The sequence below is a fragment of the Canis lupus genome, chromosome 9 (assembly GCF_048164855.1).
Source record: "Canis lupus baileyi chromosome 9, mCanLup2.hap1, whole genome shotgun sequence".
Taxonomy (NCBI): domain Eukaryota; kingdom Metazoa; phylum Chordata; class Mammalia; order Carnivora; family Canidae; genus Canis; species Canis lupus.
Genome location: NC_132846.1, coordinates 6,221,042 through 6,240,732, shown reverse-complemented (window position 1 = coordinate 6,240,732; position 19,691 = coordinate 6,221,042). Strand labels below are relative to the sequence as shown.

General features: G+C 38.9%; 1 protein-coding gene across 13 annotated transcripts in view; it reads left to right on the top strand.

The window, feature by feature from the left end:
* Positions 1-19,691, top strand: part of STXBP6 (syntaxin binding protein 6) — a 239,641-nt gene that overhangs the window by 124,648 nt on the left and 95,302 nt on the right. Inside the window, exon 1 of one of the 13 annotated variants that reach the window (XM_072838081.1) lies at positions 7,816-8,126. The exons of the other annotated variants lie outside the window; for them this stretch is intronic. The gene's annotated coding sequence lies outside the window, so the exon portion shown is untranslated. Of the gene's footprint in view, positions 1-7,815; positions 8,127-19,691 lie in introns of those variants that run through there. 13 annotated transcript variants of the gene reach the window in all.

Below are 19,691 nucleotides of genomic sequence, written 5' to 3'. Positions count from 1 at the left end.
AGGCATTCTAATCTAGACCCAGTGTTCTCCCTAAAATTTTCTGGAAACCAAAACAAAAAAAAAGGAAATTTTTTTAAAAGGTGGGCTCCACACCCAGGGTTGAGCCCAATGTGGGACTGGAACTCACAATCCTGAGACCAAGTGTCAGACACTTAACTAAGCCACCCAGGCACCCACAAAAAAAATTTTAATAAGATACAGCACTCTCTCTATGCCCTGCAAACCAGATAGACCTCTTCCAGATATACTGCAACATCTGCAATCATGTAGAGATTAAACTTCTTGAAAAAATGAAAATTTGCCCTTAGAAAAAAATCTGCAGAAGATTTGCTGTGACTAGTTACACAATGGCAAACCTCGAATTTAGATGCCCCTGGTGATATCTCTGGGTCTGTGGTGTATCATCTACATCATGCTTTAGAAGGGTATTACATAGTCTGTGCTTTGAGAACTGGGTCCACGTGGCTGTTTTAGTTATAAATTCTCTCAGATGATTTAAGAATCAAATGAGATAAGATGAAGTCAATCTTTTCTCTAAACTCAAACTTTCAGGGCAGTTTAGGCAGATATCATGTGATTCTCTTACAATGAAACTCCTATCTACCCCAAATCCAGGGGTGGGGGTCCTTTTCATGTCTTAGGAGTGATTTCACCTTAGATTATACAGTGGAAGGCTCTCTGGTCAGGGCTTATATCTACCTGTTAGAGTCTTTCTGTTTTTCCTGGTAGTTAACTTCAAAATCAGAGTTACAACCGCATTAACTCTCATAATTAAAAAGACAGTTTTAAAATGACCTATGTCTGGCTGTTCAACCCAGTTAAGAAACCATTTTAAAATGTCAGTGAATTTCTAAAAGCACAAAGCCACATTTTTTTCTTCTTTATGATCATTGTAGTTTGGGTTCACATTTTATCTATTTTTGTTCTATACAACTTAGCCCGGGGGGCAGCCCGGGTAGCTCAGCGGTTTAGTGCCACCTTCAGCCCAGGGCCTGATCCTGGGGTCCCAAGATTGAGTCCCACGTAGGGCTCCCTGCATGGAGCCCGCTTCTCCCTCTGCCTGTGTCTCTACCTCTCTTTCTCTCTTTCTTTGTCTCTCATGAATAAATAAATAAAATCTTAAAAAAAAAAAAAAAAAGACTTAAAAAAAAAAACAAAACAAAAAAAAAAACTTAGCCCAGGAGAGATTGGTTGATTCACTGATTTATTTATTCACCTTCACCTGATAAGGATTCTTTATCTTGGAGCTGGGTTAGAAGTAGTTGAATAGGGTTGTGAGCGTGCATGTTGATTGGAAAAAGGGAGAGAAAAAAAGAGGAAGACTGTTTATTTGTATAAATATACCAGGACTTCATAATTTATGCTAATTTGTATCATTTTAAAAAGTCTTTATAATGTAGATTCCCAACCAGCAGAAGGATGAAACAAATTAAACATTTGTTACTTCCCCTTTACTGAGCTATACTTAAAAGTCTATATGAGGGGAGCTGGGGTGGCTCAGTCAGTTGAGTGTCTGACTTTGGCTCAGGTCATGAGTTTGGGGTTCTGGGGTAGAGCCCTAAGTTGGGCTTCTCTGCTCAGCAGAGAGTCTGCTTCTGCCTCTCCCCTTGCCTGCTCATGCTCTATCTCTTAAATGAATAAATAAAATCTTAAAAAAAAAAAAAAAGTCTAAATGATTTACCTAATGTGTTTTTGGTAAGAATCCCAGTGACTTATGATGTCTGGTTTAGGATGAAATACAACTATAATAGTAATGGTAATCCTAATAAGATTAGTAACGCCAATGATAACAGTCATTGTTGTCACCTGTTTTCGTAGTAAAAAAATCTGAACCCCACCGTGTGTGTGTAATGACCAAGTAACTCAGGGCCAGTTGCTTGGCTGCGTGGCTCTTAAAAACCTCACCTTCTATCACGAGCTGCAGGAATCATGTCAGAGCACGATCTGAATGGTAGTTGAAAGAATTTACAAAGCCATCTCATTTGTGCTCTTACCTCAATACAGTCCTTTTTGTTCCATCCCTGTGCTGCAGTGTTTACAGGGATGCTGCGAGCGCCAAGTCTGACCTCTACAGACGGCAATGACGTGAAACGCAACTGTATACTTTTGTTAAGCTCCAAGAAACATGACAAATGGCCCTCATCCGTGATTCCGTCTCCCTCTTCCTTGAAAAAGACAGTGTTGACCCAAGCATTGTGATAAATAACTTCTGATTATAATCCTGAGAGCTGAGGGAAACTAATGGTTGGCTTTGTAGCAGTTGTGCTGCCTGGTACTTAGGTTTGAAACAGGGGAGGAAATAATTTTCTGAAAATGAGCAAAACTGTTACGAGCTACATCTTTTGGAAATGTGTGAGTGAAATACTGAAATGTAAGAGCAAATGTGGAAATATGCAAAAGCAAACTCATAAGTCTTGATCTGTCATTGCAGATCTCTAGCAGAGAATTATACACAAGCCATCCTTCCAATGTGCATTTAAAATGCAAAAGCTAAGAAAAGGAAGAGTCTTCTTGACAACTGATACAAGATTGTGGAAGAGATAGATGTCTGCAGAGAGCCAGCAAGTCCATGCCAGGGCTGGAAGGGACTGCAGCCTGGCATGCAGGATAGTCTCTTGTGGTCTTTTAAATGAGAAAAGATGTCATCTTTGGGAAGGCGGAGGACAGTGCAGCCAGTCCGTCTTTGAAGAATGTTGGAATTCTCATTAAGTTCGTAGATTTATCTTCCAGGTACTTATTAAGAACAATATAAAAACTCATTGTATTAGCTGATATTTTGAAGTTCAGTTAAAAAACAAAGCAAAACAAGGGACGCCTGGGTGGCTCAGTGGTTGAGCATCTGCCTTCAGCTCAGGGCATGATCTCAGGGTCCTGGGATCCCTGCAGGGAGCCTGCTTCTCCCTCTGCCTGTGTCTCTGCCTCTTTCTCTATCTGTCATGAATAAGTAAATAAAATCTAAAAAAAAATAAATAAATAAAAGCAAAAAAGCAAAACAAAAACCTGAGCATTTGATTATCCAGTTAACATGCAAACTCTAGACCTCAATCTCGTGACTGAGAGTGTAGAAAATGCTGCCCTATACGTATGTAATACAATGGTACTAATTTATCATACTAAGATATAAGGGAGAGATCAATAACAATTTTAAAATCTGTCTTGCGAACTAAAACTTAAAAGGTAGTCTTGGAGTGACAGATGATTAGTAAGAAAAATATTGACTTCAGCCACCAGAAATGCAGGTACCTGTAGGATAAAACCATGAGAAGGTAATTTTAGGTAACTTCAGTTCGTACATCGTAGTGGCATATTTTCCAATACCAGCTTTAGTGACTCTTATCAAATGACGGTGAAAGATGTTGCATAATTTGTTTAAGGCTCAGTACCCTGAGCAGCTGCAGTAACATGTTGACATCAGAAACTATACACAGCAGAGGAAAGGGAAGGGCTACACAGTCTGTCGACTGCAAAGTCCTGAATTTCGACCTACCTCAAACCCCTTTCCTCAAGAAGAAACCATATGTTTCCGTGTCTTGGTGACCTCTTTATTCCATTTCCATTGCCTTGGTGGTGTTTTTTGAGATTGGCAAGATACGAACCAAGGCAGCAGTTTTCCCAAAGACTGAAAAAGATTTCATCACTCATTGTTTTTAACTGATGCCTTAAAAGTACAAAGTTAAACATGGAAATTGTAGACTACAGCAAGACAATTTACTTTTCACATTGACTGTTTAAAAATTTCCCACAAACGCTAATTGCCATAAAGACTCTCGTCTGCTTCCTTCCATCATACCCATGAGCTGGGGCTTCCTTTTGGGGTTTTGTTATTTAGCCCAGGACACATACTGAGATGACCCATTCTTATTCAGTGGTCCTCACCTCCTGTTTCCAGGACTGTGGTCCCTTTGGCCAGTGAAGGAGTGAGTGACTAACCATGGAGCTACTTTTTTTTGGAATCCCCTCAATGGATGTTTCCCACTGTATAGTGATTCTGTAAATTATCCCCTAATTAAACACCCATCTCCTGGCAGCGTAGATGCTTGCAGCATTAAGATTGGGCACATAATTCAGAACTGCGAAGAAGAAATTAAGTAGGAAGAACAAGAGCTCAGATTCCAATCAGCCTAGCACTGGCTTCTCAAAAACAGTGGCGTGGTGAAGGGCACATTTTCTAATGACTAGTCTCTGCTTGGACTGATGCTTTTGTAAAAGAGTAAAAACGAATTGCTAGAAAAATGAAAAAAAATAAGTCTACATTTTTTTAAAGTATTATTAGATTGAATCGCAGTCATAAAATGATTGTCCAAGTTCTGTTAAGTTTCTAAATGCTCTATCTCCACTCCTGTTCTTACTGCAGAGCAGTGCCAGATGGCAGTTTGGAGCCCACACTTCAGTAGCACTAATCCTGTGTGCTCACATTTACTCCCTTGTACCCACCGCCATTCCATGTCTTCTTATTCCTTTTGTAGGCTGTTTAAACCTTTAAGGCAAGTATGCACTTAGGGCTGTGTGATTTTTTTAAAGATTTTGTTAGAGAAAGAGCACAAACAGGGGAGAGGGAGAAACAGACTCCACACTGAGCAGGGAGCCCCAAATGAGGCTCGATCCCAGGACCCTGAGATCATGACCTGAGCCAAAGGCAGATGCTTAACTGACTGAGCCACCCAAGTGCCCCAAGTTTGTGTGATTTTTAAACAGATGGAAGTACACCTAAATTGCAAAGTCTTATGCATTATTAAATAGTCACGGAAGGTTTTTAGCAATTATTTGGCAAATACTAGTTACTGCATTGCACATTTCTTTTTTTTTTTTTTAAGATTTTATTTATCTATTCATGAGAGATACACAGAGAGAGAGAGAGAGAGGGAGAGACACAGGCAGAGGGAGAAGCAGGCTCCATGCAGGGAGCCTGATGTGGGACTCCATCCCGGGACTCCAGGATCACACCCTGGGCTGAAGGCGGCGCTAAATCACTAAGCTACCCAGGCTGCCCCGTTGCACATTTCTTTGGCTTCCCTTGCCACTTGCCCGATCATAAATCTCACCCAGCCACTTCTCCCTGCCACAATACCAAATGGTGCTAGTGATTTTCAATAACATCTATCTAGATATCTTTCATATCTTAACATCGTTTTTAAATCTTGAGTTATTTAATTGAAAAAAGCGAATCTGGGACTTTAATTTTATTTAAAATTGCTTTTAAGACTACAGGAAAACGATCATATTGAATTCTAACCTCACTCATCTCAAGCAGTTAGAGGAAATGTTGGAGTTCCATTGATTCTTTGTCAAGATAGGATACATAGAAATAAAACATTTCTTACACAGAATACCAGCCCAATGGACCTCCCAGGCCAAACAGATTCTGCCCACCATTGGTGGCTAGGTGAGCTGCTCTCTTGACCTCACACAAGTTGAACACGGTGGTCTTGTTTAACATGGACAGAACCCAAGGGGACGCACTTGCTGTCTTACAGTATTTGGAGGGCTGCCATGTGGACAAGAAGGTTGAGGAGCTCTCCATGACTGGAGAGCACACAGACCAATGGATGGAAGTCAACAGAGAGGCTGATTTCAATTCAGTGAAGGGTTTCCACACATGCACACGTATATTTAAAGGAAGACCAAGAGGCACTTAAAAACTCTTTTGCTCTTTCTCAGCCATGTGAGGTCGACTACTGCAAATGAGGCTGCCGGGCTGAGAATGGCAATAGAATAGAAGTCTAGAATAGTCCTAGGAATAGGAAAAGGCCTTATTGGTAGAAGAAGGAAACTGCTAAGCAGCACTACCAGATACTCAGCTGACTGTTGGGCTAGTGAAGAGGGCACTCGTGCTTAGGTTACAGATAGGTCCGCGTGGCTGTGAAGCTGCTATCCATCTTCGAGAAACTGAGCTAGCAGGTTCTGGCATCTATAATGTAAGACAGCCTGCCTTGGTTTCTTTCTTTTTTTAAAATTATGAAAGGGCTATAGAAAAGCATTGGATTTTATATTTTGCCGTATTTGTTTCATCTCTCTTTTTTATTTTTTAAAGTTTTTTATTTAAATTCCAGTTAGTTAACAGTGTAATATTAGTTTCAGGTGCACAATATAGTGATTCAGCACTTCCGTATGACACTCAGCGCTCCTCATGACAAGTTCCCTCCTTAAGACCCATCACCTATTTCCCTCTCCCCCCATCCACCTCCTGCCTGGTCTCTTTTGTAATATTATAGATACAGCCGATGCCTTATCACTACCATTTCATTCTTTCCCTGCCAGGGGTGGCCATTGAATTGTTCAGAGCTGTTGTGAGATTCCTCTGTTGTTACTTTTACTGTCTGACTTTCTTATAGCTGTGGAAGTTCTGATTGGTGATGGTTTCTTAACATCTCCGGTATTCACAACAGAGACAGAAGTGGAAGGTTTGAGGGCTTTGCTAGGACTTGTGTTGTTGCACTTAGGCTCTAGTAGCTAATTATCATATATATGTGTTCTCTGACTCTATAATCTACTAGCTTATGTAAAATTGTGAGCTGCAAAGTGAACCCTGATTAAAGGCACAAATTTTAATACCAAGAATGCTACCTGTAGCCTGTCTTAGGGAAGACAAACCCAGAAGGCACCAGGAGATGATAATCATGATATATGCATTCATACAATTAGTTCATTCAGTTCTTTCACCCATTTATTAGATCAGTGTTTAAAGGATGTACTGTGTGCCAGCTGCTGTACTAGGCTCCAGGGATATAGGCACTGAACAGCATAGACAAAAATCTCTGCTTTCACAAAGTTAGTTGATGGTCTAGTAATGCGAAGACAGGCAAACAAGTATGTCAGATGCAGGAGAAAGATGGTCTGTGGAGAGCTATAAAACAGGATAGGTGAAAAAAGAGTGTGGGTTGGGAGCAGGAGTGGCTGTTTTGAGTAGTCAGTGAAAGCCTCTCTTCTATGGAGACATGTGAGCAGTAGCCTCAAGGAAATGAGGACCAGGCTGTGGGCATCAAGAGAAGCACATTCTAGGGACCCACAAGTGGAAAGGTAAGTGGGGCTTTGTGTGGGGCCAGCCACAAGGCACTATGGACAAGTGGCGTGAGCTGGTGGCCAGCAATAGGAGGTGTGGTCAGAGATCACAAATGCTCCTTGAAACAGTCCTGTGGAAGAACTAAAGCGGTTGTTGTACCCATTTTTACATGTAAAGAAGCTAATGACTAAATAGGGTGAACTCAGATTCATTTCTAGTTGATGACAGAGCCAGGCCTAGCCTGTCATCTGGATTCCAAAATATGGTCCGGTCTTACCTTTACAACTAATTTTTGGTCGAATTGCGTAAAATCCCTAGATGTCAGTTCTCACATCGGCAAAACAATGGAAATAAAACTCGGTTGTTTTGAGACCCAAACAGGCTAGCCTAGATCATGCCCTGGGAGCTGTCAGGCCCTCTGCATAGGATGGGCTGATGGCGCTGGATGGCTCCCTAGTGCTTGAGCCTAAAGTCTGTAAATTTGCCTTACTCGAGGCCAAGCCTGCGTAACCACTGTATAGCACTGTTGGTTGTACAGATGCCCCATATTCCAATTTTTCAAGAATCGTAGAAGTAAGTAAAATGTGGCTCCTAACAAATCTAGAAATACTTGAGTGACTGCAGCTCCTTTCCTGCTTGTCCCTAAAGATAACACAGAAATGTAAATATGGTTTGATGTATTTAGCTGGCACAAATTCTACTACTGTGTATTTCACCTATTTCTATTTTAAGTGCATTTTCCTTTGCAATGTCTTGTTTCCTTTTATGTTCTGCCAAATCCCATTAACTTGTCCTTGAGCTGTGTAATCTAGAGTTTAGCTGCTGTGGGTGACGGGGTTCGCCTAAAGCGAAACCTGATGCAGGGAGTCACAAGCTCCTCTCTAGAAACACTGTGGTTCAGCCTAGCCCCTGCCTTCTCCAAGGCTGTTGGGACTCCTGAAAGTAGCTGCTGGCCTGGTGGTCTTGGCACAATCCAAGACCTACGATGACCTTGGGAGTTGGCAGATTTCACGTCAGCTTTGGTCTGAGTAGCAGGGGAAGGACTATTTGTGGAAGCACACCTGGGAAAGATCTTTCCAAGCAGAAGGGACAAAGAAGTTTGATGCAGTTAAGAGCCTGAAGAAAGGTCAGTATGCTGGAACACGTGGGAGAGAAGAAATGAGACTGAGGTAGTAGGTCCAGTTCCCATAAGGTATTGTCAGCCTACAGTGGAGTCTAGATTTTATCGTATGCGTCATGGGACATGGGGCAGAGTTTTTAGCAAAGACATGACACATTTCACATTCTTGCTACCATGAAGACAAATGCAATCAGAGCATACACCAATTAGGTGGCTGATGCGGAAGTCCGATTGAGATATAATTGGCTATGGCCAAGTGTAAGGCACAGAAGTGGTGGGAAGTGTTGGACTCAGGAAGCGTGTCCAGATGGCACTAACACATCTCGAAATGGATTGAGTTGAGTGAGGTGGTTAGGAATAGAATGGAATCAAGGATAACTCCTAGTTTGTTGGTGTAAGCAACCAAGTAAATTAATCATCTCTTTACTGGAATGGAAAGGTAAAAAACTTGGAGATACAGATTAAGAAAGACTGAGCAAAAGAGGAGGCTGCAAATCAACGATGCAGCTTGGCCACATGTTACATTTGAAAGACCAGTGGGATTGTTGGGAGGGGGGTTGCCATCTGGAGCTTAGGGAGGAGATATGGGCTGGGGATACAGATATGGCATGGCTTAGCATTGAAGTGCTGTTTAAATCATTGCCTTGAATGATTGAGATCACATAGGAAGAGGATGCAGCCAAGACAGACACATGAGATGCTCCGACATTTAGAAATTTAAGGAGGAATAAGTATCAGAAGGGGAAGCAGAAAAGAAATCATACTGCCAAAGAAATGGTGGAAAAATGATTTGGTAAATTGTTTTAAAAGAAAGAATAATACCAGTTTCTTTTTTATAGAAAGAATATTATCAATATAATTTCTTCAGCACAAGAACAATTCAGGATGACTACCTTGTTTTACTTTAATAATGATTTTAAAGGGCAGCCTGGGTGGCTCAGCGATTTGGCGCCGCCTTCACCCCGGGGGGGGGCATGATCCTGGACACCCAGGATCGAGTCCCACATCAGGCTCCCTGCATGGGGCCTGCTTCTCCCTCTGCCTGTGTCTCTGCCTTTCTGTGTCTCTCATGAATAAATAAATAAAATCTTTAAAAAAATGATTTAAAATATAAAAAGCAATATTTTCATTCCTAAAAAATAAAAAATAAGTATAGAGAAGAAGAGAAATCTGTTCATTTGAAGACTCAAAAATTCCAATTTCAAAATGCTGATATTTTGGTGTATTTTTCTAATCATCTCTAATGCTTCCAAGGTATTTTTATATAATTGAAGCAGTATTGCATTGATACAGATAACTGTGTTTAATGCTCTATATATTCAACATAGTAATGGAAGCAATTCCTCATGTTATAAATTTTTAATAAAACTTCAATGCCTACGTGTTTATCTTTACTTTTTTTTTAATGCTCCAAATCTGCATCTTTGCTATTCTTTAGCTGTTCCTGCTTTCTTCATTTTTCCACTTGAGGAATATAGTGAAGTAGACTACTCATCTCCTTGACCTAATATTTCCCTACTATATGAATTTACTGCAAAGAAAAAGTTAAACTGCCTACTTAGAAATATGACTTAGCTAGATTCCCTCTACTGAAGGAACCATTGATATGGAAACCTTGTTATTCAGCACTATTCTTTATTTTCCTGTAGACCTTATATTAAAATTTGTCAGAATGCTCTATTCTCAGGTTAGATTTCATAACAAAACCGTCCTTTAAAATATCTAAAACTTAAAAACTGAGATGGCAGATTTAAAAAAGGAAATATTGCCAAAATATACAGTCTTCTGAATTTGGAATTCTTCAAGCTAGAAAGCTTAATATACTTTCTGAACACAAAAGATCACAATCAATGTCGGTTGAGGCAATGGCTGCTTTTGACCTGTTGATTGGATTGCTCTATGAAAAATCATTAAAATGGCCTCATAAAAAGGACTAAGTAAAATGCATACCATATACCTGCCTGATTTTGAAATTTTTTATGCATTGTGGAATATCATTAATATGTCTTTAACCCTGCATATTTTTAGTCAAAAGGGACAATTTGTATGCAAATTGAAAAGTAACATATCATTCATTCATTTTAGAGTAATAAGGTTTGGATTGAGAAGAATGGAGACTTTCTCAGACCCTCTAAATAAAGGGAAAGAATTGTCATTCGTAGGCTTTCTAAAGAAAATCTGATTACTTGGGACAATGGAAATACATCTGTAATCAAGATGCATTCACCTTCTAGGGAAATTCTGTGATTAGGAAATGATCATTAGAAGTAGTTGAGTATTCCATGTGTATGTGTGCATAGCTTTTTTTCTACCTAAGGTTTTTATTACCAGGTTTTTATCACTAACATTTATTACAGTGGATAGAAGAACTTATTTGGCCCACAGTTTATCTCTCGTTGCACTTTGAATCATATTCTACAAAGAAAGTGGGTGAGGGAGGCAAAAAGCTAAGTGAGCTTCAACTACAAGCAGACCCTATGTCAGTTCTACATGTGTATCCTCTGAGGTTTCGTTTAGGAACTGGCACATAAGCTGTCTTAAGTATTCATCTGTTGAAGTAAATGAAAAACAATGCTATAGAAACATAGGAGAGGATTGTTCCTACGTGGAATTGGAGCTACACAGTTAGCTTTATGGGATGCCTGCCTTCTTGGCAGTTTTGCACCATAGGTCACAGAGCCATAGGTTCCATCTTGTTTGTAGATTGGAACAGCATACTTCTGGGGTGGGATGGGGGTTCTCAAGGTTTTCTGCATTAGACTGAGACAGGAGAGCAAAGGACCAGAATCTTGGGGTGGGGAGTACACAGCAAAATTCAGATTCAAGAACCATGTATTAGCTCCATTCCAGGAGCTTTGTGATCATTTTCTCATGTTTCTAATGTAAGGTGATACTCCTATAAATAGATATCACTAGCCCATTTTACTGTAACCAAGCTAAGGCTTAAAAAACATGAATACCTTGAGCTAAGGCCATCTTGTGTAAAGGCAGGCCTGAAATTTCAATTTAAGTCTCCAGACATTTAAGCCCCCATAGGACTTTCAAACAAATAACCCAAAAGAGTAGATGGTAAGTCTGAATCCCGTTTGAGATGGTTTCTCATCTATCCCTTTTCTGACATCCCATAAAAATTTACACAAAGCATGGCAGATTCAAATAAGTCACAGAATAGCCTATTTAGAAAGAATACCTTTATAAATGGAAAACTGACACATAGATTGAATGATTCTCCCACTGCCATGGTGCTATTAGTGGCAAAGCCAAGACTCAAAGCCTCACAAGCTGGAGTCTTTTAATATGCTCTTTAATCACCAATATTCAAATGGGATGGTAACTTTCTAGTAACTAGCTATAGTCAAATAAATCTGTTTCAGATACACAAAGGATATATTAGAGCAGAGGACCCCTGTCAACTTAGGTAGGACATTTGACCTCATTATGTAGTAGTAGGATATAATCACCTGTATTATTCACATTAAAACAGTACAATGACTTTGGGCTTGTGTTTGGATTGGAGATGTGGGATTTGGAGATCATACTTTATTTCTAAGCATGGATAAGAGTTGGTTCTAAGAGTCATGTTCCTGGTACTAAGCCTCTGGCATCCTTTGCCTTTGCCCTGAAGCCAGCTCTTGAGTTGTACAACTGAATGTCATTGTTCCAAAGAGATTATATCAAAACCTGCCTAGATTTTGTCACCAAAGCTGCCTGAATGCAGCAAAAAGGACAAAGATTTGGTCAGAATGGGAGGGAGACACAGAGTTGGAAAGATAAAACTAGTATATCCCCACCTAGCTACCTTTCAGAGTGGTTATTGGCTATCTTTCATAGATAGACCAAAGCTCAAATGCAGAATCTTATTCAAAGATAAACATTTTGCAAAATATTTTGCGTAACTCAGTGTGATCCTTGGTGAAACTCTGGGATGGATCACCAGGTTGAATTTAGACTCACCACAACCCTGGGTATTAATACAAAGAGCCCAAAGAACTACCTACAAACAGAAAAAAAGTCTAAATGAAGCAGTAATCTCCAGAAATTCTGTTATATGCATCTCATCAACCTCCCTCACCTTAGGAGACATTATGAGATCTATTTCTTGATTAACTTTCTCACATTTTTTTCTCATTTGGAAAAAGCCTAACAGAATTCAGTTGAGCTTCCTACAAAACTAGTGGGAGGGGCAACAAGTAGTGTCTGTAATTAGTACGTCACCACACCGTGTTAGTGAATATTTGATAATCATTTGTCAGCTACTTTTGTATAGCACTGGGAGGTAACCCAAAAGATTAGAAAGCAGGCCTCCCTCTTGAGATGCTTAGGGAAGCATTTATGGTAGCAAGCATAATGCCCTTACCAGAAATGGCCAGAATGTTCTAGTTCCCAGAACCTCTGTCTTACCTTACATAGCAAAAGTGACTTGGCAAATGTGATTAAGGCTAAGGACCTTGAGGTAAGGAGATTATTCTGGATTATCTAGGTGGGCCCAACCTAATTACATCCTGTAAAAGGGAAGAGCCTTTTTCTGGCTTTGAAACCGAAGGGAAAGGGACCCAGGAGCCAAGGAATGTGGGTTATGTCTAAAAGCTGGGGAAGGCAAGGAAACAGATCCCCAGAAAAAATGCCAATGCCTTGATCTTGGCCCAGTGAGACCCATGTGAGACTTTTAACAGACAACTGTAAGACGATAAATTTGTGTTGTTTTCAGGCTTTAAATTACTGGTACTTTATCTAGCAGCAATAGAGAACTGATAGAGTATCTACCAAAGTGAATCAGCCAAGTAAATAGTACAGAGTGGAGATATTTCTGGAGAGTTTTCACCAGGTCAGTGTTACTCAGAAAGATATCTAAGGAGAGGTGGAAATTTAGCGGAGCCTTCAAGAATGAGCAGCAATGCAGGAAAGGAAAAGCAATGGAGCATTTCAGGATAAAAGGGGAATCAGGATGTACAGGGTGTCTTTGGGAACATTAAGGAGGCCAGTCTGGCACACACACACACAAAAAAAGAAATTATATAAAATGGTATTCATAGGTAAGGAGGGAAAGGTACCTTCAAATTAGCTGTAGGACATGGGACCTGTAACACTTCAAGTTTGAAATTTGTCTCCTAGGATGCTGGTTTTCAAACTGTGTCCTTTGGGTCTTGGAAATATGTTAGGGGATAGTGAAGCAGAATTCCCGATGCTGATGCATCCTTCCTCTCCTACCAGAGCATTTCTCTTCTTACCTGATTTGTGTACAGGAGTTCTGTTTAAGATTTTGTTCAAGGGATACCTGGGTGGCTCAGTGTTTGAACATCTGCCTTTGGCTCAGGTCGTGAACCCAGGGTCCTGGATCAAGGCCTACAATGAGCTCCCCACAGGGAACCTGCTTCTCTCTCTGCCTGTGTCTCTGCCTCTCTCTGTGTGTCTCTCATGAATAAATAAATAAAATCTTAAAAAAAAAATAAGATTTTGCTCAAAAAAACGGTCTACTCCTTTAAGTGAAGAAAGTAAAATGGACAGTGGAACTGCCACAGTGATGGCTCCTTCCCTGGCCGCTATTTGTGCTTCCTTGCTTTCCTCAGGACTGTTTATACTTAGTTCTTTATGCTTCTAAATGTAAAATTAGACATTTATTTTAAAAACACTTTACAATCATTCATGCAACTAAGTCTTGATATTCTGATTTAAAAAGAAAAAAATGTTGTCTAGAGATAAAATGTTACATTTTGAAACCATATATTCCAGTGTATTTTTCTGCCTGTAGTATTTTTATTTAGTTCAGGTATGATGTTCTGACATAAATGTGCCCATCACCAACCCCTTATCCTTGGACATTTAAATTTGTTTTTCTAAATTTTTATCTGTAGGAAAGAATTTTACACTGAACATTCTTAGAGCTAAAACCTTTACTCATCCTCATTAGCAAGAACTAGATATTTCTTATAATTCTTATAAACAGATTTCCAGTTGTCTTATAGAGGCACAGATATCAAATATTCAATGTTAAAAATGTAATAAGAAAAACTGACATCTTCACTATTAAATAATGTTCATTATCTAATTGTGTGAAATGTGTACAGTAAAATGCACACATCTTAAATGTACCACTTGATGACATTTTACATACATGAACATCTATTTGATATCACCCAAATTAAGATGTGGAACATTTCTGGCAACTCAGAAAGCTCCCTTGTATTTCCCTTCTCAATCAATGGCCCCCATCCTCAGAGGTAACCAGTATTCTGACTCTTGTCCCCATAGTATTTTATTTTGCCTACTCTTGAACTTCATTTAAGTGAGATCATACAACGTGGATAACTCTTAGGTCTGATTTTTTTTTCATACAGTATACTTTTGAGATTCATCCATGTTGTTGCTTATGAAAGCATAAATAGTTTCTTTTTCTTGCTGAGAAGTATTCTATTGTATAGATGGGCTACAATCTGTACAAATCTCCTGCTGATATACATTTGGTTTCTTCTGGTTTGGGGTTATTATGAATAAGGCTGTTTTATACATTCTAACCTAACTCTTTGTGGACATAAGCACTCATTTCTCTTGGGTACACAGATTAGAATGGAATTACTGGGTCATAGGAATGTTATGCTTTAATTTTATCAGAAACTGCCAACACTTTTCCAAGTGGTTGTAACATTTTACGCTGCACTTGGCAACCTGTAAATGTCCTAGTAGTTCCAAATCCTAGACTTCATTTGGTACTGCCAGTCTATTTATTTATTTAGTTTAATTTTTTAAAATCCAGCCATCCTGGTATGTCTTTGTAATTCATTCATTAAAAAAATTCCAAAAAAAGGTGTATGTCTAAAATGACCCTAAATAACTGGATTTGAGTACATTTTGATTTTATATAATGAGAGAAATGTCAAACACTCTATACTTAGTCCTGCTTCTTAAAATAGGTTAAAAAAAAGCCAAAACACGTACCCCAAAACTTATCTATATAATCCAAATAAATATTTCCTTCTTAAAATAAAGATTAGTAATTAGATTCTTAGTTTTGAAATTTTGACTTTTTTTTTAAGATTTTATCTATTTGAGGGAGAGAGAGAGGAAAAGAGAGTGAGAGCATGAGCAGGGTGAGGAGCAGAGGGAGAAGCAGGCTCCATCCTAAGCAGGGAGCCCTATGCAGAGCTAAATCCCAGGACTCCAGGATCATGACTTGAGCCAAAGGCAGATGCCTAACCTACTGAGTCACCCAGGTGCCCCCAAATATTGACTTTTAAATAGAAGTTTCTTGCTTTCAGTTGTAAATTTCAAGGGTGTCTGTCCTGGGATGATACACTTTGTGCTGCTATAAGCAGAAATGCTCCTCCTCCTCTCACTTATACGTATATCCCAGTTTTTATTGCCTTCACCTCTGCTTTAGATTTTTGCTGGTCATCATTTCTTTCTGATGTTTAGTCAGAGCCCGGCGGTTGGGAGTTCTGGTTCTTTCAGAGAAGACATACAGCTGTACTCGCCAAGCTGATGCTTGGACAAGCTGATGCTTCAGTACTGGACAGGAGATGATTCATCCTCGTGATTTTTATGACAACATTGGATCCTATCATTTTTACAATCCGATATAGACCTCATTGCCTTCTCTTTCAATCACATGAAGACAGGTCCAGAAACCTCAAAATAGCACACTGGAAAAAAATTAGGCATGACTAAGCCCCAGTAGCTCAAGGGAACAATTTTGTAAAACTTTCTCTTGTCATTTAGCCCAGTTATCTGATGTAAGGACCTCCCAACATCACTCTCACAGCAGAGGCCTGACTCTCTTAATCTATATCAGATGCAACCAGGAAGTCCGGAGTTTATTTTGGATTTCATAATCGATTAGAAAATAAGCATACACAGAGCTGCTTTTTTGCTGTTGAGAAATGGTTCTATTTTGTTTTGACTCTATACTGCTCTCCTGGACCTCAGAGAATTCTGCTGGAGGTTTATGCTCTACAAACCCTGGGATAGTGCCACACGCAATAGGTACTTTGATACAGATATTTCCATGATGTCCTCCTGCCTGGGTTGAAATGTAGCTCTCTGACAGAACTGAGAGGAAAGAATTTGAGATGTGCTAGCCTTGTGACTTCAAGGATATAAGTTCTCCTTACAGACAACAGAAATGTACTTTTCCCTTTAATATAGGTTCTAAGAAGATGGAAACAAAAATTGTATATTAACAACAAAATTCAGCAGATGGCATAAGATTGTTTGCATTCATTTTAATCTTTCTTAGTGTTTGTAAATTAGAATCTGTAAAACATAATATTCTGTTTACCTATTAGAAATTTGCTGTGTGGCCTTTAGCAAGTCTCTTAACCTTTCTTTCTTTCTTTCTTTCTTTCTTTCTTTCTTTCTTTCTTTCTTTCTTTCTTCCTTCCTTCCTTCCTTCCTTCCTTCCTTCCTTCCTTCCTTCCTTCCTTCCTTCCTTTCTTCCTTCCTTTCTTTCTTTCTTTCTTTCTTTCTTTCTTTCTTTCTTTTTTAATAAGGGTTGATACTAATGATATCCAAAGATCCTCTTACTTCAGAGGTCAACAAGCAACTGTATAGTATGATATTTAAGAGTACCACTCAGGAGCCAAACAGCTGGGGTTTGAATTCTTAGTAGATGCATGATAATCTGAATGAGTTTTTCACTTTCCTAGTGTCCTATATAAAATGGTGATAATTATTAGTACCCACCTCACAGGATTGTTAACATGATTCAGTGAGGCAGAAAAGTACTTCAAATTTATCCTACCAGAGTGGTTTTTCTAAAGGATCTATTAAGTAAGATATCCATGTAATATCTGTGCTAATTTGAACTTTCTTATCTTCATTTCCTAAGAAGTATCTATTGACACTCTGAAATAAAGAGGAAGACCAATTTCATTGCAATAAATTTCCAAATCAAATAATATACAATATCTAAGGATATTTTGGAAAATATAAACTAGTATGAAGAAGAAATTAATTAAATGACTTATATGCTCATCACCCAGATATAATCATTTTGTTTTATTTCCAATCAGGCTTTGGTGAGTTTTTTTTTCCCCCTCTTCATAGATTAATTTATTTATCAAGTCACAATCATCCTGTATGAACCATTTTGATTCCTAATCTGTTCATTACTATTCAGTCATAAGCATTTTCCCGTTATTACCTAGGATTAATTAAATATCACCTCACTGGTTGCATATTATTTTGAATACTTTTTTTATTTATTTCTCTTTTGCCAGATTATTGAGTATGGTGATTGTTTATGATTTGTAGTGCTATAAATACTGATGCAGTAAATATCCAAGTTCAAACTTAAGTTTATAGGGCTCATTATTTCTTTAGGGTAGGTTTCCAGAAGCAGAACTACCAGCTAAAGGATATGAATATTTGGAAGAATTTGAGTTTGCCAAGTATTTTTCCAGAATTGTTGCCACTAGTAATATAACAGGTAGTCTGTTTCATCATAGTCCACCAGCATTGACTGTTGTCATTTTTTTAATCTGTGCCAAGTTGAAGGCAACCTTTGGCACTACTATTGTTTTTGTTCGTGTTTCACTGTAGGATACCAAAACATTTTGCCATGGATTTGCTTACTAATGGTATTTCTTCTTTTGGCAAATGTCTTTTCATGTCCATAACCTGATTATTTAAGGGTTTGGGTGTTTTTCTCACAACTTTGTGTGAATACTTTACAGAGAAAATAACATGGCCTGTATGTGAAATATTTGCTAAGAATATTTCCCCTTATGTCTTTGCCTGTTATTTTGGTTATGATCTTTTAAATTATACAAAAATAAATGAGTGTATGGTTACATCTGTAGATCTTTTCCACTGTTGGTTCTTCTGTAGTTTTTTTTTTTTTTCTATACTTTCTGATGTGGGAAAAAAAGGCAGAAGAAAAATTATTAAATTTCCTTAACTACCTACAGCCCATTGACAAGTACTTAAAACAGGCAGAGTGACATTCCTCTAGGGACTCAGCTGCCTTGATACTAATACTTCACTAAGGGCAAAAGGCAATCTTGGCCCAACACCTAGGATCCTGTAAGTCTACTTTAACATGTAAAAATTCCTTTAGAAATTTCCTTTATCTAGGACACAGCTTTGGCCCCCAATCTGGGTGGGGGAGGACAGTGTGGAATGCAAAAAAAAAAAAAAAAAAAAAGGAAAAAGAAAGAAATTTCCTTTATCTCTACCCCACCCTTTAAGATACATGTTGGCAGTCATCCCCCAAGCATACAACCCACTGATATGCATCTGGGGGGTCTCACGACTCATCACTCAACCACCGAGCCACCCAGGAATCCCTTGTCCTGTGCTTTAAAAAAAAAAAAAAAAAAAAATCACCTTTTTGCACCAAAGATGTCTCAAGAATTCTTTCTGGGCCATTGGCTTCAAATCTTAATGTCTTCCTACATCAGTTTCTAAGCTTAAAGTTCTTCACCATGTAGAGGTTTGGTTAAGTATTCAGTCCTGTGTTCCTCTGGTTTTTCTAGGGGCTCACATATGCATAGACTTATGTCTATATCACTTAAACACCTTTAAGGGAAAAACAACATTTTTTATTATTTCCTTAGTTTTCTCTTCATATGAATCATTGGAATACCCTGAACTCAAACCTAAATCCCTTGCCATGTCAATACTTGGTTAGAAAAGCCCATGGTTCTGGTAGACTTCAGTTGTAATCCCAGCAGTGGGATTAAAGAGAGAAGACCACTCTCAAGGAGCGTTTATTAATGCTTCTTGTACGAGTCGGCCTCTAGTCACCATAGATGAACTCCTTCTCTAAGAGATTGTATAGTCAGAGGTGGGAACTAGGGGGTGCTCGGTGTGGGTTGACTATGCAAGCTTCTAATGTGAGCTCTCCAACAAATAAATGACTGCCCGCCCCTGCCCTCAGATTCCTCTTCTGCAAAATGAATGAGTTGAACTAAATGATTTCTGAGGAGCTCTGGCCCTGGTGAACAGACACACACACAGACACAGCCTGCAAAGATGAAACAGCTTTTGTCTAGTCTACATGGTTCTACCATCTATTTTTCAATTTGCAACACCATAGGCTTTGCTTATTTGCACTTTAGGATACAGAGAAGCAGGACTGATGAATAACATTGAAAAGGAATTAGAAGAGCCAACCACTTACACAGTCCAAAGGTACTTTCCATTTGGACAAATCTCCAAAAGCAATGAAGTAGCCCTAGAAAACTGGCCACTAGGAAAGATGGCTCTAATTACCTGTCCTTCTGGATCACCTCTTAAAAGGTTTCCTCGATCTCTTAAAGTGTCAGGACTGCTCAGTGTCTCCCATTGTTTGTTAAGGCCCTTATCAAAACCTTTGTCCCAGATGTGTTTTGGAATTCAGAATTTTTCTGAGTTCATAAATGTTATTTAGCACATGAACTAAATTCCATAATATCCCTAAGTGGGGCCTTGGAGCAGTACCTCTAATCAAACACGTTAATATTATTGCAGCAGAATGCATGAAGATTCTTAATAAATTGGATAAATAATGACTATTAATCCCACTTCGTTTCGTGGCAGATTTTGCCACTAAATGAGATACTAAAAATAGGTTTTTTTTCTGTAGCTTTTTGAATT